Genomic DNA, 23,398 nt, shown 5'->3' with positions numbered 1-23,398 from the left:
TTGCAGGTGAATCTTTTAGGGCTTAGTAGATGCTGAAGAACTGGGGTAAAGCGATCAAAGTAATTGGCCGCCTTCTGTTCTTCGGAATTTAATTTAGTTAAATTACATAACAAGTTCCCGAAACTTTATTTTTAAATGGATAATACTTACAAATACGAATTCACGTATTCATTAATTCATGTTTCTAATGCACATTTTTATTACTTATAGAATGAGCTCAACATAAAGAGAAATTTGCTCTTTACGTTGTGTACGAGAGCTATTTGCCAGCGTTGTTTAGTCCAGTTAACAGGCCAGTAACCTTCCAAGCTACTACAATCGTTTAATTACTTTAAATTCTAGATATTTACTATCAAACTCTTAATTCCTGAATTTTTCTCCTGTAAAAGTCTAATTATGGATAACATTAAAGGAAGTCAGGCAAGAACACTGATTTAAGGTGTGAAATTTCAAACCTTTGCCATTTTAGACTCAAATTGTCAATTTGAGCTTCTTAATTTAGCGTGAAATAATTACTCTGTAATGGAGTCATAGAAGTGGTTATTTTTGCACCGATGCTGTGGTTCTCTGTAGAAATCAGTTGGATCAGTAGACCTTGATTTTTCATCAGCTCCTTGCCTATTTGCATGTACTTAGCCAGTGTGTTGTCTGTATTCTATAAAATCCCTGCTTTCTGCCCTAATGACTTTCATTATAGATTTGAACAGGGTTTTTAAGTGGATTAGTTAATGTAAAGCAGCTTGAAAGAGGAGTGTCTTTTCCTTAATAATTTTTCCCTAATAATTCCCAGACTAATTTTCCAGTCTGATCTGTTGATACTAAGAAACTTTTTATGTACTAATTATTCCATCTTTAAAAATGAGAATCCAGAAAGTGGTTTAAGGCTGTAACGAAACACTGCAGAGTCTGGGTAACGTGCAGGAGGGTGTGTGGTGAAAGAGGTTGAATGTTAAAAGCATGTCATGTTGTGGTTGTGCTTAATAAAAAAAAAAAATAACTAGGCACTAGCAGGAGTCTTAACAACTGAGCAGCTACTTACGTGGTGGTAATTTTTTTTATTACTCACTAGGAACAATTTATAACGTGCTCTTAATACGGAACTAAAGCACAGCTGTAACTGTTCAAACAAAGTCACTCTAATTGATGCAACCGTCAGCCTTTACTTCTCCAAAAGGGATTATTTCTGTCTCTCTTGCAGGTACTTTTAACTGACTTGTCCCAGGAGGAAATTCCCAAAAGCCAGAGGCACTTTTTCCTTCGGTCTTTCGTTATAAGAAGAAACGGACCCATGCACATTTATATAGCTTTCTAATAGCATTAAAACCAATGCCTTTTTTAGACTCCTATTTTTGATGTATATATCTTATTTGAAAAGCAACTTTATTTTGTGTCCTATGACTTAAAGTCCTTTTTTAAGTATCAAACATTACCCTTAATCTAAAGCTGAGCTTTTGATGCCAGGTTGCAAACCTACTGGAATTATATTGCCTGTATTAAATATTTGTTTTTGTTTTTTTTTTTTCCTGTGGTTTTTAGTAAGGATGGATCAGGAGAACAGAGTGATTTCCCAATTAAAGATTATTGTGACTCTGTATATAAACAGATTTTTATACCTATGGGTGAAAACACCTGTACATTCTTCCGTCATCACTGTAAAGATAAATAAAAGATTATATTCCAATCAGTTGAAAACTTGTTGTGTTGTGGATACGGTAAGCGAAGACAGTCCCTGCTCATATTTGGTTTGCTTGGCCAGGTGCTGGGTAGGCTGGGAAGGGCGTGTGTCAAAAAGTTCTGTCTTTGCCCAGAGCACTGCCTCGGGAAAGCTGTCTGATCTTGGGGGCAGTTGTGGATTTTTCAGTTGAGCTGAAGAACAATTGCGTTTCCCCTGAGAAAGAGGACTGCTAAAAATAAGTAGCCGGCACGGCTTCACAGAGTTCTGCTCCGAGGTCAAAGTGAAACTGCAAAGAAAGTGCCTTCAGTGCAGAATGCAGCAGGTGCTGAAACTCGCTGTTGTTTCTGTCTGCTGAGACAAAGCAGTTAGGACACCGGGATGGCCCGCGGCATTGCGGAGACTTCTGTGAAGTGAGTTGGGTCTGCGCAGTTCCTGCAGACTCAGGAACAGAGTGGGTCTGCTTAACTTCCCTGGGGGTTTGATAACTGAATTGCCTGGCAGGTCACGGTAGCTCCAAGGTTAAAGGCTGCTTCTCCAGGTCTGGTAACACATCGTCCTGCTCCGCAGCCTGCAGTGGGTGAGGTTTTCCATCACCTCCAGCATCCCTCTTCTGTCTGCACAGCATGGTTTGCAGGAGGGAAAGCAGAGAGCCAGCCCGTCTGCAGGTGCTCCTGTCCTGGGGGGCTGGGAATCAACACAAACCATCAGTTTTATGAAAAACCATCACTTTTACGAATGAGCTTCCTTCAGATTTATAATTGGGCAGAATAAAAGAAATTAATGGGTCTGGCTTTCTCCAGTCTGGCGGGAGACCAGGGAACAATCGAACTCTCTCCTCAAGAAAAAAAAGAATGGAGCCTGTTACTAGCAAGCTTCGGTGAAATTGGAAAGAAACCACGTTCCCAGCAAATGGTTGTTATTTGGTGAATTTCACAAAGATTGCTTTTCTGGGGGAAAATCTGTCTGTGCTGCAGAGCCTAGTAACATTTCAGAACACAAGGTAAGGGTTTGAGGGATACAGCTCAGAAGGCAGAACAGTGGTGAAGGCTAGTAAATACACGTTGCCACAGATAATTATTTGGACTTAAAAAATAGCTTGTACTCTGTTCTAGTTCCAAAGTTGTTTTTGTGTAATTACTGATCAAAAGCTCCTGGATGAGGATGTGAGTGGCTTCTCCTGTGTAGCTGTACAATGCAGTCTCATTTTAGGGATGAAAATACCAGGACATCACACTTAGGTGACCGCGTGCTGAAGTCCAATAAAACCCGCACAGAAGTGGCTTTAGAGGCTCTTCCAAGTTAAAATGTTTCATGTCAGAGTGGCATCAATGTTTCATGTAAGGTGGCATTTCAGTACTAAGAAGGTGGATATAAATTCACTGAGGGATCCTTGAGGAATGACTTCCTGGTTTTACTGGTATCTTTGTCTGGAAATCAGTAAGAGCACTGAGAGGGAAGGGCAGCGCTGGCCTAGAGCTCGCACACGCTCATGAAGAGGACATGGTTCTGGCTCTGAAACCTGGGGAGACCCACGCAAGGCTTCCCTGCTTCCACAGGCGGCCCTTCAAGCTGAAATGAGTCTGCCTCTTCCCTTAGGGCACCCGTCTGCTGCTCTCCCATCTCGTGCCTTGCCCTAGCTCAAGTGAGTTTGAGATTATCACTGACAGCCCTCGTCCTTCTCCTGTGCCCTTAAACAAGTGGATTATTAATCATTTTGGCTGACGGTTTAGTGCTCTTACTTTAGCTTTATCCTGTCACAGATAGATTTGACAAGTGATATAAGCTGCTGGTATGTAAAACTGAGAGCACTTCATGTGAAAGCAGGTGTCAAAACAAGAAAGCAGGAATGATTCAGTTGCTGTTTAAAGGACTTATTCTTATTTGGAGAACTCGGAAAGTTCACAGCACTCAGGGCTCTGAAACGCAGTCCGTTGTGGACACCTGTGCACACGAACAGTTCTGGCAGCCTCTTTCAGAACCAGACAACAATTTCAAACCCCTCTTTTCCTCTGTGCTCTCCTTGCAGCCACAGCTTCTTTAGAGCAAGAGCACCCAAAAGCAGGCTTAAATGCCACGATTTGCTCTTCTCACCCATGCTGCGGGTGTCTGGGACGGGCTCAGCTTTGGGTTTATATGAGGTAGGGCAGCAAGAGACAACTTTTTGTCTCTCTTGACGAGATGCTGCCATTAAATCAGTGCCACTAATGGTGGCATTTGATCACAATATTCCCCTCCTATTTTCTTTCCAGCAGGACGTGTTCCCCTGCTGGTTTATACTGAACTTTTCGGTAATAAATATGATTTACAACACGTGCACGTTAGGTAGTTGCTACAGTTCTCTAAAGGATGCGTCAGTTCCCTTCATCCACCGCATGGATTCCTGCTCCTCCCCAGTCCCGATGGAGGATTGCTTTGTGAGGGAAATATTTGAAGGTGCCTTTATGAAAACCCCACACCCAAGGTGACACCGGCAGCTTAGCTCGGGGTGCTTGAGTAAAGGGGAATCGAAACGCTTTGAACGTGTGTGCCGAGGCCCCAGGCCGCCCCCAGGGGCCGCTGCGGCTCCAGGCTCGGCGCCGCCTGCGGCCCTGTGAGGCCGCGGCCCGGCGGGAGCGGGCTCCCCTCAGGCGGGGCCGGCGCTGAGGTACCCGCTGGGCGCCCCCCCGGATGTCACCGCTCCGAGGGGACATCGTTCACCACAAAAACCGATTTTTCTTCTTTGAAAAGGAAACACGCTGACCCAAAGCGTCTCCCCCCCCGGGTGGGTTTGCTCTTTGCAAAGTTTAAGCACGCCAAATTAAAAGGTTAATCTCTCCCGAGCATGGGCTTCGTTATTTTGGTAAAAATATCAAAGTGAATGATGCAGTGCTTCCACATTTCTCCTCTACCCGGTGACATTTGTCCAGTTCTAACCAAATGCATGAAGTGATCACCCTAAACCTGCATGTGAAACACTCTGCCAGGTCTTTTTCGGTACCCGTGTGGCTTTCAGCTCCTCAGCTGGTGGCAGTTTGTCCTAAAATTTTGCTAAAGACTCCTGCCTGATAAACATCAGGGACTTTTTTCTGTTTAAAAGCACCCCTTTCTGTTTGGTGCACAGACAGAAAGCCTGTCAGAGGTCTGCCTCCGGGGTCTGACCTTCGGCTGCAAACTGATGGCTTTCTTCTGAGGCACTAGGTGCTGGCCTATGAAGTGGGAACGCTGCCCCTAAAATATTTCTGATATTTTAAACTTGTTAATCTGAGCTCCTGCAGCTGAATTTGAACTCGGAAAGGTGGAAAGTAACAAAAAGGGAAATTGCATTAGCATGAGGCTGAATGAGGAGTGATTCCCATTCTGTTTCCTCTGCTGCTTCCCTGACTAGGTAGCAAAATGCATTCAGGAAAGTTTCATTCTGAGGACAGAGGGGAAAGATCAGTCCAGGTAAGAGCAAAGGGTGTGAGCACTCACCTGGGAGGCTACAGCCAGGACAGAGCCTCGGGAAGCCCTTATGGACGATTTTAGCACGTACTCATTCCCTGTGACTGCAGCGTAAAACAGAAGTATCGATTCCTGTCCCAGGACAGATTTTAGTCTCTGAATAATTATATTTGTCTCTGGGGAAAATCTGTAGTAAAAAGTGAGCCCCTGTTTCTCCCCATCAACAATGACTTCTTCTCAAAGGTTTCCATCGAAGGGAAGGCCCTCAGGTTCGCATCCTCAAATCCAGAGATCAGCAGTTCAGCAGGCAATTTAGCATCGCTCTATTTTCACGAAGGATTCCAAATCTCTGGCAGTTTCATGGCCCTCAATCCTACCTATTTCAATCCTGAAACTCTGTCAGCTTCTGTTAAAAGTCAAGAGTTGCCAGTTTAGCAAGAACTGGTTTTACGGTGCCTTCTTGCTTCCCAGCATCCCTTAATCCACCTCAAATTACTGCAGTGGCCCACATCTGTCATTCCTGGTAATTTAGCTGTTTTATAGAGAGAAGGCTTGCAACCTCGTTGGCCTCCAGCCAAAGCACCTTGTTGGAGGTTGTGCAAGGAGAGGTGGCAGGCTGGCTCAGCACCTGATGGGCCCGATGCCGAAATCGCCGCTGGGAGTGAGGAGGTGGAGTGCCGCGTCATATTCCATCCCGTACTGTCACCTCTGAACGAGTAATACGAGGGTAGAGGTCTCTCATTCCTCAAAATGCCACCTTTCGGGTGAGATTGGGATCTCACACGAAATTGGGTGTGCTGTCTCTGCTCCCGGGCACTTTGCCACCACGCAGGGTCCCTCCAGCTCCAGCAGCCTCCTTCCCGTCTGCGCTGCTGGCACGCGCTGCTTTCTGCTGAAGAGGAGAAATAAAAATAATCTATTAAGTATTTAATAGAGGCATTGCTGTGGTGGGGGTCCAGAAGGAGCAGCATTTGGCTGTTACAATTCAACTCACTACTGATAACTTTCATCCTTAACGCAGCTTACGTCTGCAGCTACTGGAGAACATGAAGCACTCCTGGGTGCCGAGCAAGGTCAGGAAGCAAAAAAAAAAGCCCTACAACTTGTCTTCTGACTTACCTAGGGCTTCCTAGGGCTGCAGGTGGGCACAGTGGTGCCCTGAAAGCAGGCTTTGCACCCACCTGCGAGCTCAGCTCCTGCTCCCGGCCCTGCCGCTGGGCTCCCCGTGGGCACCGCCGTCCGCATTTGGTCCCGGCGCTGCGCGGCGCTTTGCGAAGGAGTTCAGCAACACCCTACAACGGCTTCGCTACGCCGGGAAGTTTGCCAACAGACTGGCAATAGACTAATTATTTCCAAAAAAGTTATTCCAGTGTAGGCCCCCTGTGGAAATTTGTTCCAGATTGCAATGATTATTTTTTCAAATTTAGCTCAATCCGCCTCCAGATGGGGAAAAAATTAATGATTTCAGATTGAGAGAGTTCACGCAGGGGTAGATACCAAAATAACTCGTAGGGAACAATTACTCCAACACATCTATTTTGGGAAATTTCCCAGAGCAGCACGGCACTGGGAGCGTGAGTGGTGCCCGGGTGAGCACAGAGCACACGGAGCCTCGCGGGGACAGCTGGACACCACAGAGCCGCATTTTGGAGGGACAAGACAAACACGACTCTATTTTTTCTTTTTTTTCCTTAATAGAAGAATGGTGTTACAATGAAAAGATTAAAATGAGAACGTGAAAAATATAAGGAAAAAAAAATAGAAAAGGAAACAGGACAGGTTTCTGGGGAGAGGAGAATTTTTACCACCACATTTACAATTACTTAAGAGCGTTGGGGTTTTACATTTCCAAGAAAAAAAAACTATTTCCGATATCTCTCATTCTGTGAGTCTCAAGCAAGATGTAATGAATATAATAAAATGTTTTGCTCTGAACCTGATGTTTGTTCAGTACTCACAGTTATGCTCATGCCATTGGAAACTCTTTGTTCCCAGCACAGATTAATGTGAATCATTTATTTGCACGGAAAAATCCCGTAGAATTTTTATAATCTATAATTGGTTTTATAGTGGTTTAATCAATAAATGTGAGTGCAGTTTTTGTAATACCACAATATAAAATGTGATTTTTAAAATGACACTTCATGTATGTGCAAAAAATATTTTTTCAATTAAAACCCGGGAAGCCTTTCAGGGATGTCTTTAGTAGGCAGTTTTTTAAAACCAAAGTTCAAAATTTAGTAGAGGACTTGAACCCTTCCATTTTCAGCTGTTGCAAGCTTATGGAACTTCAAAAATAAATCTCGAATGTCACAGATTTATTGTCACCCACTGCGGAGCCTCCGAAGAAGTGCTCTGGCAGTGCCCTGGCAGTGGGTCCCAGCCACCTCCGCAGCCGGACACCCCCTGTCCTGATGCAGGGGCTTCGCATCCCCCCGGGCCCAAAACAAGTCAGGCGCTGAAAAATCTGCAGGACTCTTGTCCCTGCGACTATTTTCACCGCGTGGTTTGGTAAAGACTGTAATTCTGCGTGACAGTTTGAATTCCAGCACTGGATCATATAGACTCGTCTCTATTTAAAGCTACATAAAGTGTTACTTTTATTTATTTATTTATTTTTCTGACACTGTCTTATTCCTTCAGCATTCACAGCCTGATTTTATCCTTCAGTACATTTTCAAGAACGGACCTCCGTGTGTGCGTGATGCGTCTGCTGTCTTTTGTCCTATTAAAACTAACAGCAGAGAGCACACTTTTCCACAATTACGTCTCACCTTGCCTTTTCTGAGGTTAAACTCAGCTGCCGTGTCCACGGAGCCACTCGCTGGCGGCATCTGTCCGCATACATCCGAGGGATGAATCCGTCCCCTAAATTAGTGACTGCAAAGAAATTGTGTGAGAGCGTTTTATTAATGAGCCCTCAGATTTCTTGCTTGATTTTATACCTGGAGTTCATGACCAGGAAAGTTATGGGGCAATAACTATAGAATTATTAAAAATGAAACGAGCTTGTGCAGTGGACTTATTTTACAGTGTAGCTTAGGGACAGGAGAACCTTACAACTTTATAAGGTTACAGACTTCAAAGTGCTTTAGAACTTTTCCCGAAGTTTTACTGTTTCATAAAAGGAAAAGAAGGATAACGAAAAAAAAGTTTCTCTTGCAGAAACACGTGATTGTCTAACTGAAGAGCTGGGCATGTCTCTGCTGTTTAAAAAGAAAAAAGAAAAGAGGGGAAAAAAAAAAAAGAGGTGTCACCTGTAATGGGAACAAGATCAGTCCCTTTCTCTTCTGGTTTGACTATGGATATTCTGCTGCTCCTACAACAGTATCTTGCACGTTGTCCAGCTGAATATTCAACTCTTTTGTAATGGAAAGCCCTTTGAGTTGGCCGTCTGTTGGCTCATCTTTCTTACGTCATAGGATTGAGTCCTCTGTTACATTTTAGAGCTACCTCCAGCCTTGTTAAAGGACCCCAACCCTAACCCCTGTGACATCTACTACTCTTCCAGAAACTATTCAAAATCCCGTAGACCCACGGGAAACTTCACCCCTAAGCATAGCCCAGGTTTCTCTTTTCTTACCTCACTCCCCGTTGGAACATCTAAATACACTTTTCTATATCATTATCACTATCGTCACTCCCAATTTTTGTGTTCCCCCTCTTCCACATACCATCAGACTACGCTGCCTAATCCGTGGCGTTTCATTACTTTGTATTTACCAGCTTGCTTTCTTTTGCTTGCAGCCTTTACTTTTGATTCGTCTCTGAAACGAATCCCCCTTCGCCATGGGGAACGGAGTCATTCGGTTTTTATCAGCATTAAAAGAGACTTTGGGAAACACTTTTTGCTGCCCAGTGCTGCTCGGATACCCTGCTGGTTTCAAAGGGAATTGTGCCAGTGTTGGTGGGGACGGAGTCTCCCTCTGCTCGCTGTAGCACTTAAATTCTCTCGAACCATAATGAAAATACAAAGGGCTGAACTACTGAGTTTCCTGAAGACACGCCAACGTTTTGTGTTTTTTTTTTTTTGTTTTTTTTTTTTTTTTCCAATTTCTCTCTCTGGATTTGTGCTTTCGAAATCCACCGCTAGGAGGAAGATCAGGGCTATTCATGTCTCGGTGAAACAGGAACTGAGAGGCAGGGGTTCAACAACTACTTTTTTTCAAGCACAGGCTTTAACTTTTGCTCCGAACAGTCTGAAGCTATTTATTTATTTTTTTTTTCTGAGAATCCGTGCAATTCGATTGGAGTGTGCTTGTCTGGGACTCAGCAGGTCTGAAAATGAGGGCTGAAATACCATTTGTTGGATGCGCAAAATGGTCAATTGTTCTTGAAAATTGTGACCCAGGGCAGTTGCCACAGCACATCCAGGAAGGCTGTATAACTACAAATTTTGACTTACACTACACCGGTGATTTCTTGCACATCGTTTCTTTATTTGCAATACCTGACAGGCACTCAGTGGCTAAAATATCTTCCTTTCTCTATCTGTTAACATTCACTACTACCAGCAATGGGATAAAATCTTGCTTTGAATGATTTATTTACATACATTTGTTCTCGTTATTTGTGTGGCTGGGTTTGAAATATTCCTTCTACCAGCGAGAACGGTTTATGCAGCAGCTTCCAGGCTCGGATGATATTTTGATGGACAACCAAGCTGCTCTTTTCAAAAGACGGTCTGAATCAGGATTTATAAAATGATGAGTGTCACAACTTGCAGTAAGAGGAAGAAAGAGGCAATTTTTATCCCCTAGAAACCAGCCTTGGGAGAAGGGACTAAAGGAGTGTAAGGGAACTTTTTCAAATGAGCAGCCTTACCAGAAAAAAAAATAATAAAAGACTCAGAAAAAAACAATAGAGTAAACAAAAGCAGAAGCTTGTATGTAAGGTTTAGAAGTACCTGGAAACACAAAGCAATTTTCATGTAGGCAGTGAAAGGCAGAGATTTGCAAAGGCCCCTGATGGTGACTGGCTGGCTTTTAAAGTTACAACGATCAGTTCAGGCAAAGGCTCCTGTCAGTCTCGAAGAGAGGCTGTAAATCTGAAAAAAAAAAAAGAAGAGAAGCTGACTCTTACTCAAATCAAGTCTCAGAGCTCCCAGTCTTCTGCAAATGTCTTCCCATCAGTAGTAGTTCAGCAGGCACACGTTCTTATAAGTAGGTGGTATTGGCTGATAAGATAGCAGGCAAGAAGCTATTTTCTGATTTAAAGATTGTTTATCTCCCCTGACAGTTTTCATGGCAGTTTTGAAAGTTTTAACAAGGTGTTTGGCATAGCTGCTGGAATTTGGATTGTACGGGGGCAGATAAAGAATGTTGAACGCTACAAATCTGAAATAACTGCGTGCATTTTTGAGCTTTTGGCTAGCGCTCGTCGTCAAGTACCCGTTCTGAATAAATGAATTTATTCTGAGCCAGCTGTGAGAACAAGTGAGGAGGGAACGGTGGGGAGGGGAGGCGTACCGAACGACATCGTGTCCCTCCTCTAGGTGTCTGTGTGCTTTCTGCTTCTTTTCCGTTGAAACCCCCAGAAGTAAGGCACTGGGTGATCTTGCAGGTTTCTTACCAAACCCCTGCCAACGTTGGCCAGTTAATTCAGGAGAAGGGGACGAGGCTGCTGAAGCGTCACGAAGGCAGAGGTGCATCAGCTGAAGACGAGGGCTGACCTCTCTCATTTCGTGTACGTCGAAACATCAATGAGAAAAAAATATCAATGAGAAAAAAATATCAATGAGAAAAAAATATCAATGAGAAAAAGCAACTACATGATTGCTGTTAGTCTGGATATGACAACAGGGATCTGACTCTTGTGGCCAAGTCTTGTTGTTGATATAAAAGTGTCAGTGGCCAAGGTATGCAGCAAAAAAGAAGCAAAAAAGTCAATAAACGTCAGCGGTGGAGCACTGGGGACCCAGCGGGTCCCACTGAGTTTAATACCTCGTGGAATTGAGCGTCTTATCTGTAAGACTGAGGTAACTCGGGAAATTAGCACCCATCACTTTTACAGCACCTAGAAGTGTTTGCAAACAGAACGGGGATAAATTCTGCAGGCAATGACAAAGGATCTCACTCTCCAGGGGAAGAGTCACTCTCCGATAGGTACGCGTGTGTTTAAAACAGCGTAATTTTGTCTCGCCTCTACTTGCTATTCCTTTCAGATCCCTTAAACAATAATGGCCCCTTACATTATTTTCCGGATTGGAAAGGACATTCATTATCTCCTTTGGCAGAATTCTATACCCCTTTCTCTGTCGCACACTTGATTATGCTGCAAGTTCAGTCTCCCACGGGGACTGATTTTTATGCTGGTGGACAGTAGTTAGAGTAAATGTTGTGTATTGCGGGTCTCAGCTAGGAGCGCATAATGGGAAGCCTGCCTAGTCCCTTGTTTGCACAGCTTGGGGACCTAAGGCTGCTCCATTAACTTATTATAACATTGAATGCTTTGTGCCAAAAGCTATTACTAGTACTTTCCTATTTATGTAATACGTTCACATTTTCATAATTAGGACGCTGTCTATCCAAACTCATCAGTCTATTCATGGTATTTATAGGACAACCAGTATCACAATGTGAAAACCATGTCTTGCATCTTGTACCTTCGCAAGGCTATTAAATGGCACGCAGCTACATGATCGGTACACATTCATCTCTGCCAGAGCAGCTCCTCTTTACCTGAGGTTATTTCTCAGGGTTTTCCATCCTTCCCAATTGTTCGTTCTTCTTTATTGTGCTTCTGTCATCAAAGACACCTGCTGAATGAGTTCAGCCCTTGTCCATGCAGCATTCATTTCATCCTCTGATGTCTCTGTTAGCGCCTCCATTTTCTCCTAGCAGTCATGGAAGACAACACCAGACTTAAATGCCAAAGAAGAAAAACAGCAATTGACAAAAAAATCTCCTGGGTTCCTTGCATCTCACTGAGTTGTCCTCCCAGAAGACGTTTGGGAGGTTAAGTCCTATAAAGATGAGGGAGACTTCCTCAAAATCACGTTTTTACCATCTGTGCTTTCCTTCCAGGCTTTTCTGTCCAGCTGAATGATACGTATATTTAAAATATCTCTAATTTACTTCCATTTCAGTAGGACCAGGACTCACCTGGACACAAATCATTTCTTGATATTGTTCCTAAACTTGTACTTTAAGTCAACAGTGATTATCTTGACTGAAAGTCGAAGACAGGCTGAAGACAGAAAAGAACAGAATGAGCACAGATTCTGTATCTGAAGGAAAAAAATAATTTGTTTTTATGTTATTGTTCAAAAGAATGACTTGGAAGCCATTTAACATTAGCCTTGAACTGGCTTCATATATAGCACATCTGATTTTATCCTTTCTAAGTGAATGCAGTTGTTCTCAGAAGGATTATGTACTGAACTGGTGAAAGAATATTCAATAATGATCACAGGGGAGCATCTGAGGGGCTTGGGGGGAAGATACAGAATATTCAGTTTAATTACATTTGTTCAATCCCACAAAGACAGCGGGAGCTTAGCACATTGGTTAAATACTTCAGAAACTTTCCTTCATTAAGGTATGCGACTTTGTGAGGGATGCTCTGGGATTACAGAACTACAGGGCAAGTAAGAACCTGGGCTGGATCCTAAGTAGATGATATTTTCAATAAATTTTCTGTAAAGACAAGCCTAAACAATAAATGAAAGGCATGAGACATAGTCACAGTAATTCACTTCATATCCCATGTGTTTTGTGGCTTCCTCAAGGCTTCTTAATTGTTCTGGTATTGAATAGCAAAGTCTCTTTAGCACGGAGGAGTAGAGTATTTCACAATGAGCAAGTTCTGCAAATTAGTGCTTTTAGCCCATGTCAGAAACCCAGCCGCCACGGGCTGGCTGCCTGAAAGAATGAGCAAAGAGCAGCAGAAAAAATGGCACAAGGAATTTTACTATAATCAACTTGATGTGAATTATTGATGGGGAATAATAATGTCAGCATTAGCTATATTAAGGCAAGAGATTTTGCTGTGGAGACGAATGAAGATGTGGATTTTTTTTTTTAATGCACCAGCAAGTATACATTATTAACAAATGTATAAATGTCTGAAAATCTGTTATTAACAACCGTATCACCATTCTGGAGTGATCCAATCCTCAGCCCCCTGACTGGGACACCACAGTGATCTTACAGCGTGACTACTGGGAATTTTACCTGAGTTTCTTTCAAGTAGACATTTAAATAGTCTTTTGGTTAAGAGTTGGTCTTCTAAAATCCTACTCTATCAAAAAATAGATTGGGATAAATGAGTAATGAAGTCATTCCGTTTAGAAGAATGGATTTGAAACGCGTTTTCCAGAGGACGCCATCTGAGGTAAGAAGGCCCTGAGCTCATCTTCACCTCAGCTCCAACCGCATCTCGGGGCACCTCTGGGGGGGTTTGCTCCACGTTTACTGCTGACTGGACTTAAACTACTCCGGATTTAATCACCCACTTGCTCCATTTATGTTACCGCAATGCATTTTAAATGCTTGCTTGTCCCAGCATGAGTTATTTGTGAGCCTCTCCTCAAGGACTTCCCCGCAAACTGCCATTGTCTTTGATGCTTTCGGTACAGGAATAGTAAACCTTGGGATGCTTAAAATCCTGTTTCTGAAAAATAGCATCAATCTAGTCTTACTTAACCCTTGCAACATGCTTTCCGTAATGGGAAACTCCGAGGTAACGCTGTTTAAAATCGCACGCCCGTGCTGCCTGGCAAGGTCTGCAAATGGCGGGGTCGGAAGGGACCCCTGGGTCCATCGGGCCCGACCCCCTCGCTCCGATCCCCCGACCCACAGCTGTGACTCGGCTGCTGACTGCCCCATCCCCACACCCTCTTCCCACACGGGCACGAGACCCCACTGGCCCCACGGCTCCATGGGGCGCCCCAGGCACAGCTGGGGGCTGCTGCGGACCCCCCAGGGGCACAGGCTGTGCCCAGGGCCCTGCCCTGCTCTGGTGGTTTTACTCAGGTGGGCAGCCAGGCTCCACCACTACCCCTATTTTTTATAGAAAGCAAACTAAAAATGCCTTCCCCCATCCACCCTCTTCCCCCCCCGAGCGGCACAGGGGAACGGGGCCTGCGGTCAGTCCCTGATATTTTGTGTGTATTTTAATGTCAAGAGCTACAGACATCACTTCTCAAGAACCCAGACATGAAAACTCTTCTAAATCTTGTACAGTTCCTTTATAGCAAACACCTTAATATGTCCTTTTTCACCACACATTTTGATCTGAATTATTTGGAAGAATCCAATATAAAGCGAAGATAAAAAAAAAAAAAAGGGAGGGAGGACGGACTCACTAATCCTTCAGCCTGCAAAATAAAAATGTCAGCTCCCGTCACAGAGAATAAAAACACCCTCAAAGATCAGAATCTGGAACAAAATTACGATGCCAATAGCCTTGAAGTAGATAAACATATTAATTACGAGTTCATATATACCAAATACACCACACAGAAGTTGGGGAGCCAAATTATTCACCGAATCAGCTGAAACCCACACAGGAATTTTCCAGAACTTCAGTCAGACCTGTTCTTCGTTAATCTATTTTCAGCTATATAATAGTCACGGGGAATCCTGCCTCCTCAGCACGTGCCCTGTTGACTTCCAGCAGGCACGTCACCTAGCCCAAAGTTATCTATGTCGCATTTAGGTTATAGATTAAGGCACTTTGTGCCTTTTCAGCCGTTCTGCGGAATCTTGTCTTCTAGTTGTTACCGCCGACAGCTACGGCGATCCCTTAGGCCTTGTGTCAGGCCTACCTCCATTTTGGGTGTCTCCAATACACCAGAGCATGCCGAACAGCAAGAACTACCAACAGAAGAGCAGCTGAATTGAGCGAACACAATCGGCTCTTCTGCTGCCAGGAACTGACATTAAACTGAGCAGAAATAGCTCCCCGGGCTCCAGTGAATTCAGTCCCCACTGAGGACTGTGAAAGTTTGGATACCTAATTTCCACATGCGTAGGCATAAACATTTAGGCGCCTTCATCTGTAAACTGAAACCAGCTCTGAATTATTATTCACTTCGATTGTTGGAAATTTACCCATAATAATGCTAGCAAGAAATAGTGATGAAATGTAACCATTACAGTGCATTACGCCGAGCGAATGAATACAAACAAGGGCTTCTATGAGCTTCGTGCTCACAATTTCAGTTTTCAGAGGCATTCCTCCACACCTGGCGCGCTCACGTAGCTGTGCAAATGGGTGAGACAACTTGCAGGGGACGCTCAGTTTTGCACATGGGGTACACCCAGGAGCAGTGGTGCCGTCCCAGGCTGCTGCAGCCCATCTGTAGGTGGAGCAGGGGATGAGACCTGTCCACCCACTGGGAAGCTGGGAGAAGGAATCCCCAGTTTCCAGGGAAAGGCACAGCAGCCCGGACAATAGGCTATCGGCAGGATTGCTGATGGGATTAGGGAACAATCCCAGCAACTCCCTGCATTATACCTTGGCAGTGCCAGAGTATTATCAGGTTTTCTATAACACCTTTACCCATCCAAGGTGGAAAAAAAACACAGTAAATCATAGCATTGCCAACAGTAAGATAACTGGATGACTTATGCCTACAATTAAGCAAAATCTCCATCCACACAAGAAATGTTTCCTCTTCTAGCTGCGATGAACTGTTAATGTTGGAAAGAGTCTCAGTGCACCCTCCAGGAAGCTCTGCTATTCCTTGTACCGACAACTTCAGCGCTGCTGACTCCACCTGCATTTCCCTATACTAGCACAGGGAGGCTGCATGAAATATATGTGCAAGAAGGAAGGGCCCACGGAGCCAGATGGACGTCAGTTCTGGGGACATTCAAGACAGGACGGATGCCAGGAGACCCTGCAATGCTGCCGATGAAGACCGTGTTGTCTACCCCACTGGCATGCTCATGCTGCAGTGTGACCTGACAGCACCATATCTGGGCAGAGGTTGCAGTCACTTTGTACTTTTGCCTGCCTTTAGTTGCCAGTGCAAGCGATTCGTACTAACTGAAGACCTAAATTAAATCAAAGACAATATGAGTTTTCAAAGCAAAGAAGCATGATGACTAATTAAGCCATTGTACCTCTCTTAGTCATTCATTTTAATAATCAATGCACTTATCTTTAACACACAGAAACCATTAACAGCTTTGTTCGTTTGTTGTCATTATGCGCTGGAACCAGAATTCATTGCTTGCCAAAACCAAAAAAGATGTTACTGATTTTAATGGGTGCCAAATCATGAGTCACTTACAAAGACAAATGATTATGGAGAAGAAAACACTTCTACAGCCGCCTCTCTGGCATCATAATGCATTTGAGATTAGTATAAAACATATCAGGACGTTCCCTACCCTCTGCCTTTGGCCCATGATGTTGAGAAATGGAAAACTTTGACTCTTTTTGAAAAAAATCACTTGTAGCAGTTGCAGGGTATGATAACCTCACAGCTCAAAAGCCTCTCTCTCAATGCTCAGGTACATCCGATTTTGGTTTATGCAAATGATTATTCCTGTCAGACTCTAATTCACCAGATGAAGTAACTGGTCATCGATCTGTTTTAGCAATAATACATTTCTTTCATGTATAACGCTGTAGATCATATATATATCACCCTGTCCGCTTGAGTAAACACATTGACTTTTGGGCACTTAAATTCTTGAGCACAGCCTTGCAGTAAAGTTGTGCTGGGCTGCTGGTTTTCCTTGTTGTTGTTTTTTTTAAAACAGAACAATATTTTAGAGTGATTTGCTTCTTAGTTACAGGACGCCGCCAATGATAATGCTGTAAATATCGTAACGGGTAGAGGCCGCTAACTCAGGAAGATGCAGGCAGCTATATAAACAAGGCATGCTTTATTACTGTCTTCGCCGAGAACGTTGTGCCCGGCTTCTGAGGCGTATTTCCAGGTTTGCTGTACGTGAGTTAACGCATGCAGTCAGATTCCCCCAGGGAGATTTAGTTGGGAAGGCATCTAATATCTGACCCGCGTTTGGGCAATTCTAAAGAAGCACCAGGTACGCATTCACAGCTGGCAACATATTAATATTTTACGTACAGTGATGGTCCAAGCAGAGCATCGTGGTTCGCATCTTTCCCTGGTAGGAACTAGTTTCTCGTCCTGCTGACAGTCTGGCTTCAGCACCGCGCAGCTGAGTACATCATTTGTGGCACAGGAGTTGTTTAAGGAGAACAGCCTTTTTTTTCTGTTTGCAAACCGTATGCAAAGATGCGGCAATTTTCTCCAAAATAACTGCTATGGAGGATTATCCCTCCCCACAATTTGATGGAAAATTAAGTGTCATTCGTGTTGGAAATAAGTTGCCTTTCTGCAAACAGTGTCTGCAGGGTTGATCCCCCTCCTTTGCACTAATAATTCTCCAGGTCAAGGCTCCAGAAATCAGTTTGCATGTGGTCTGCTAAGAAAATGATTGAAAGCTGCTCTGCTCGGACACTCCAGGTCACAGAGCATTGTTCTGTTATCTCGCTTCAGGAGGATAAGCCTGGCTCCCAAAATGGAGCTGAAAGAACAGCAAGAAGAAGAGATGGAGTTTTAAACTTGATCAAAGTGGAAAGTTGAATTTGGGTTATAAAGGAGAGAAAGATGGGCTTGGGGAAAATGCAGAGTAAGGCAGAAAAAAAAAATTAGTTGGAAAATATATTGCTAGCTATTTGTCTAGTTTATTTTATGAGCTTGGACAGTAATTCTCTTTAACTATGCTTACGAGAGCAGCTTGCCAGGAAACTAATAGACCCCAACATTTTCAACGTATTTACTCACCACAATATTTTAAATATTCACTCCATTAAAATTCTTTGTTTAAAGGGCTTCTTCCCAGGCAACTTTATTAGTAATTAAAAGACAGAATATTTTGTGAGGTTTTAGGTTTGATTTCTAAATGTCCTTCTAAACAAGAAAAAGAAATAGTTAATTATAAAAATTGGATCTCCTGCTGTCCTTTCACTTAGAACAAAGGTTGCAGGAACAAGGGCTGTTGTGTAGGAAAAAGTCTGAAACAAGTTCATTCCATTTTCACTTTTCCTTATTAATTGTATTCATTCACATATCTGGAAGTAATTACAGACAAAGAAGAGGAATCAATGAATTTAAATAATAACTATTAACTTTCTCGCTAGGTACATTAATTTTATGACAAGTCATTTGCCTATGATAATTAGCTTGGTGATACTGATGTACTTTCTTAATAAATCATAGAAAATAAATGGACTCGAAAGTAACATTATTTCAAATCAGAAATAAGGTTTTATATGCAAATGGTGAAAAATGGTGATTCTGCCAGAGCCGTGGGAATGAGGACAGGATAAAACATTAATAGGGAGAATTTTACACTGGTCTTCGAGGGTCTCGGTGTGACATTAATGTCTGGGAGGAAACGGGAACGTGTTCGCATGGCCTCGTTCAATGGCAGCCGTCTTCTTCGAGCTTCCTTCCTGGGGTTTTCAGAGCCAGAGGCGGTTTTAAAAGCTGTGAGCAGCGCAGCCTGGCTGGCCCCTGGTGCACAGGGAGCGGGATGGAGCTGCCTGTGTGGGTACCACTGCCAGCACCCCAATCCCCCGGTCCCAGCGGGACAGCTCCGCCAGCAGCCTCCGATTTCTCTTATGAAGATCCTGCTTCGCCGGGACAGAGGCTGCGAGCACCGGCTGCATCTTCCCAAGGATCCACGCAGCGGGTAAGAGCTCTGGGGTAACCCGCTGACATGTGGGGTGCCCTCCCGGCATCCCAGCACCGCGCAGCCTCCTCTCCCAGCCTTTTCATTAGGATTAATTAAACCCTGCTCCAAGCCCACGGCAGTCAGCGCCGGTATTTGTAGCCGCTGCGATAAATATTGAATCAGCTCTGGTGCTCTGAGCCCCATGGCACGGTTTCTTTTTCCCCAGGAGGGGTAAATACCGACACATACAGGGTGAAGAGAGGAGCCTGCAGGAGGAAAACCCGCTTCCCCTTCCTCGCTCGCATCGAGCATCCCACAAAGCACCGCCAGGTACTGCAGGAGGGGCGTCAGCTGGAGATGAAAGCAGCCAGGAAATAAAAATAACGCAGGTAGGAGAAAGCTGGGAGAAGCATAAAGTTATTTCAGGAAAAGGAAAGTTCGAAAACAGTTTTTGAGGTAACAGCCGAGGTTTGGGGTCGATAGAATGTGCCTGAATCGGAACTTCCTCACCTAACAAGAGGTTGGCAGGTGTTTTTTTTTTCTGTTTTACTTTTCCCTAGGTTATTTTTTGGCTTGTCTCTACAAGAGCTATTTATAAATTATACAGTGCACATGCCCTAAGGAAAGCTTATGGGCTAGAAGTGTCTGTGCTGAATTTTGCATGGCTTTTGCATTTCATTTTTTGCCTCCGTGAGATCCATGAATAAAAATAAGAAAAATGGAAACAGACATCTAGGGACTGTGAACAATCCAATCTACCCAGCTTAATTTGCTCGAGTCCAGTTACCAGCACATCGTATAAATAGTTAAAGACACCGCATCAGGCCCCTCAATGGCTTACAAGCAAATTTGAGGGTTGGTTGCTACTTCTGGCGCACGTTTTCTTTGATATACTCACAGTTCAGCTGTGCTGGTACAGCGTGTAGCCCACGACGCACGTACAATTGAGGTTAACTCTCATAAATGCCCCCAAAAAAGAACTTTAATTTCACGTGCTCGCAGATGTGGAGCTGCCTGTGACTATGACAAAGTTGTGGGTTTGGGGCAACAAAATGATCTTGCTGAGCACAAGGTTTGACTAAAGGGGAAAAGCTAGTTCTGTTTGGTATTTTTCCCTTTTATTGTGTAAGAATTAGCTAGAACGTGACTGACGCAGTGAATCTTAACGCTGAAGAGTTGGTGTGGCCTGTTTGCAATCAAGCCTTGAGAAAGGGAGGGAAAAGGAATATTAAAAATGTCCAAGGAAAAAAAAAAAAAGGATTTAAAAAATAAAATGCAGGAAATTCTCCACTTGGTGAATTCTTCATACATAGCAAAGGAAGCTGTGTTTACAAACTGCGTGCTCATATAAAGTTATTCACTCTGTCCTACTTATAACAGATCGTTATTACGTTTAAGATGTCTCCAGTTCTATAGAAATCGAATTATATAGATATCAAAGCTCATGAATTAATGTCCCAGTCAGCTGACAAAGACCTACACGCTGAATTCCAGTGTCAAAATCCCACCTTAAGTGAAACAAAAGGGAAAAATTCCCCACTTGGTTCAGTGGGTGAGGAGTTTATCCTGTACTTTGGTAGGTGTCAGAAGAGAAATGCAGCAAGTGCACTTCAACGCACCTCCTTCCCTTGGTTCACCCTTTTCTGCTTGAATATGAGCACTGGTATCTTCACTTAAAATTAGGAAGACGCTTTTTGCATCCACAGATGGAAATAAATTTTCTTCATAAATGGAGGAGCGAATACATCGAACGCTTTCTGCAAAGGAAAGAAAAGCTGCCCAGATGAACAAGCCCGGGCTGGTTCACTGACAAAAACACCAGAGAAGCAATAACACAAGGGCAGCGTTGTTCACGCTCTTCCATTTCCCTAGCAAAACATCATCCCTAGAAAGCAAGCTGCACGGCCTTAGTTTCAGGGGGCGAAATAGGATTACAAGAATGTAATTTTCACCTCTAATGGGATATCTGGCTCTTGGTAGAGATAACCCAAGCACCCCTCGGCTGACTGTGCTGGTACACCCACAGGTCACAGCTCGGTGCCGTACGAAGCCGCTTGCTCGGAACAAAGAACAAGATTGTCCCGTTAGCGCAGCGCTGAAGCCCGCCTAATAAACCAACGCGCAAATCCTTACTGCAGCTTTGCTGGTGCTGGAGAAATCAAACAGAGACGGTTCGGGTATCTGCGAACGGCTGCTCTGCTCCGTTTAGATGTCCCACAGCTGTCCCCAAGCCCAAACTAGCAGCAGGTAATGATAAATACACACGATACAAACCCAAACTGTACCGCACCAGCAGCCACCTTCACTTGAGCTATTTTTTTCAGAACTTCTCCTTGACCGACAAACAAAATTAGTGCAGCAAAACATTGTCCGTACGACAAAGAGTAGTGGCCACTGCTCCCGTTTAGTTCCTGCCATGGAGGAGAAACGGAAGGGGAAACACTTCTTTTTACCACCCCTTATTAAAATGGAAGTTAAACTTGACGGAGAAGGTCAAAGCCAGCCATGGGAGGCAATGCGTTAGGGAAAGGGAGCATTAGGCATGGCAGGTGGTTTTCATAGCTTCATGAGCTAAGCTTTTTTTTTATTTTTTTATTTTTTTTCTGTGACAGAAAGTGGTATGGAGAATTGAACTGTGCTTGTTTAGCAAAAAAAAAGAGTATTAGAGAACACTAAAAAACTAAACGAGAGAAAAAGCTTTGGAATTTCTGTTCTAACCACGGCAGCCAAGTCCTTTGCAACGCCTTCCTTGCCTGTTGTCTTACATGCGGCAGAAAAAAGGAACCGAAAATTGCTTCAACGCTAGCGTACGTCACGAGGACAGGTGTCAGTCAGGGAGAAAATACCAGGCATCCAAGTGAAAGGCTGTGGAGAGATCTAATTTGCAGAAGACGCTGCTGAGGGTGTACAAGGAAACATGAAAATCAACATATCGATTTGTTGGCCGGGGCGCCAGTTTTTACAGGTCAGAGCACAGCGTCCGGTGTAGCACGAAGAAGGATAAAACACGGAGGGCAAGTGAAAAACATGATGTACTGGGAAGCTCGCAAGTAATGGCTGCGTTGCATTTTGGTTGAGTCTGAACATGATTTGTAAAGCCACGTCTGGCTTAGGAAACTCAAATTGAAATGGGCAATTGCTTTTTTTTTTTTTTTTTAATTTTTAATGCTAGTGCTGAATTCAGACTAGACAATTATGAGCTTTTCTGCTGTGAGGAAGCTTGGAACTATCATTTTTTTAGAAAACAACAGATACCAGGTTGTGAATCTAAAGCAAATACCGGATTCAAAACACAAATAATCAGAACAATGTATTGTATAATAAACTTCGCAAACTGGATGTGGAGTAGGCGATGTATTTTGGTTCAGCGCTAGAATTAAACATCAGCAGGATGTTTGCAGTGCTGCCTACGCCAGGGCACACGTGAACCATCCCTCACGTCCCCGAAGAAGCCTCCTGTCGGGGAAGGCTGGAGGTTATTCTGTCTGTGGAAGTGTGCTCCCAAAGCCCACCTAGAGCTACGTGCTCTGGGAATGAGAATTCAGTGTTTAGTGCGTGGAAGAGTCAGTGGGATCCGAATGAAAGTCCGCCTCTGGCCTGATCCAACATAAAGCTGGACTGCAAACTTCAGCGGTGTCCATCTCTCCAAGGCCCTTAATGCTGCAGTCAAGACAATTTGAGATGTTTTGAACAGTTGCCCTGTACCTAGCTGTTCTGTTTCTAGGTTGGTTTAAATTTCAAGCGTTCTGAGCACATTGCTCGCACCTAACCCCAAAACACGACAAAGACAAAGCAGAAAACAGATATTCAGACAACCAGACTGACTTGACTGAGCCAAAAAATATCAGAGCTGGGAAAAAGAAGTCTCTCGATGCTTAGATGTAAGGTCCAGTAGGCTGTATTTTCTGCTGCTCAGAAGCTGTTGCTTTTGTTTTAAGGAATCTGAATTAACGTCTTCTGTCAGCCCGAAAGAAATGAGTCTGGGAGCACCTCCAGTTGGTACATAAATAACGGCAATTGTGCTCAAATGCAGCTTACTGCAGGCTAATTCACTATTCTGCTAGCACTTCTGTGTTTAGTTTATCATTGCTGTTGGTTTTTACTGCAGACAATATACTACCGCCTAGATGCTGGATGTTATTTAATTGACACTGAAAAGGTGGCATGTCAGGGGAATAAAATTAAAAAAAGAAAAAAAAAAAAGGAAAAGAAAAAGAAGAACTTTCCCTTTGGAGAGCTGAGCAATAAAGACTTTATGGAAGAAAAGTGAAAAGTGAATTATTTTTTAGTGCTGGTGAAAGATGCCAGCAGGCCTCCCAACTGAACTTCTCAATTATCTATGGTCAAGACAGGCTGCGGTCTGGAAAACAAGAGCTGAGACAGCTTGTTTATTCAGCCTTACAGAGAAGCTGGTGGGGAGACCTCGTGGTCTCTAGTTCCTCAGTGGGAGCTGTTAGAGTAGACACAGCCACGTTCATCTCAGGTGAGGCAACGGGCCCAATTACAGCGCAAGAAATTCCAGCTGAACGTAATGAAAACAAATTTCACCATGAAGATGGTCAAATATTGAAACGTATTAGAGTGGTTGTGGGCTCTCCTTCTTTGGAGATATTAAAAAACCAGCTGCCCAAGGCTCAGGCAC

At 43.8% G+C, this 23,398-nt stretch overlaps 1 protein-coding gene and 1 long non-coding RNA gene across 2 annotated transcripts in view; one reads left to right on the top strand and one right to left on the bottom strand.

Annotated features, from left to right (window-relative positions):
- Nucleotides 1–1,681, top strand: part of MBD2 (methyl-CpG binding domain protein 2) — a 32,789-nt gene extending 31,108 nt beyond the window's left edge. The window contains exon 7 of the mRNA XM_066988999.1: nt 1,199–1,681. The gene's annotated coding sequence lies outside the window, so the exon portion shown is untranslated. The remainder of the gene's footprint in view (nt 1–1,198) is intronic.
- Nucleotides 1,501–14,455, bottom strand: LOC106044925 (uncharacterized). Its single transcript, XR_010827969.1, has 5 exons — nt 10,564–14,455; nt 10,002–10,142; nt 7,870–7,975; nt 5,126–5,987; nt 1,501–2,359 (listed from the first exon to the last, which is right to left on the bottom strand). It is a non-coding gene; the product is annotated as an uncharacterized lncRNA (long non-coding RNA).
- Nucleotides 14,456–23,398: the final 8,943 nt, after the last annotated feature.

The sequence above is a fragment of the Anser cygnoides genome, chromosome Z (assembly GCF_040182565.1).
Source record: "Anser cygnoides isolate HZ-2024a breed goose chromosome Z, Taihu_goose_T2T_genome, whole genome shotgun sequence".
Classification (NCBI taxonomy): domain Eukaryota; kingdom Metazoa; phylum Chordata; class Aves; order Anseriformes; family Anatidae; genus Anser; species Anser cygnoides.
The sequence above is the reverse complement of the archived record's forward strand: the minus strand, read 5'-3'. Positions and strand labels throughout refer to the sequence as shown.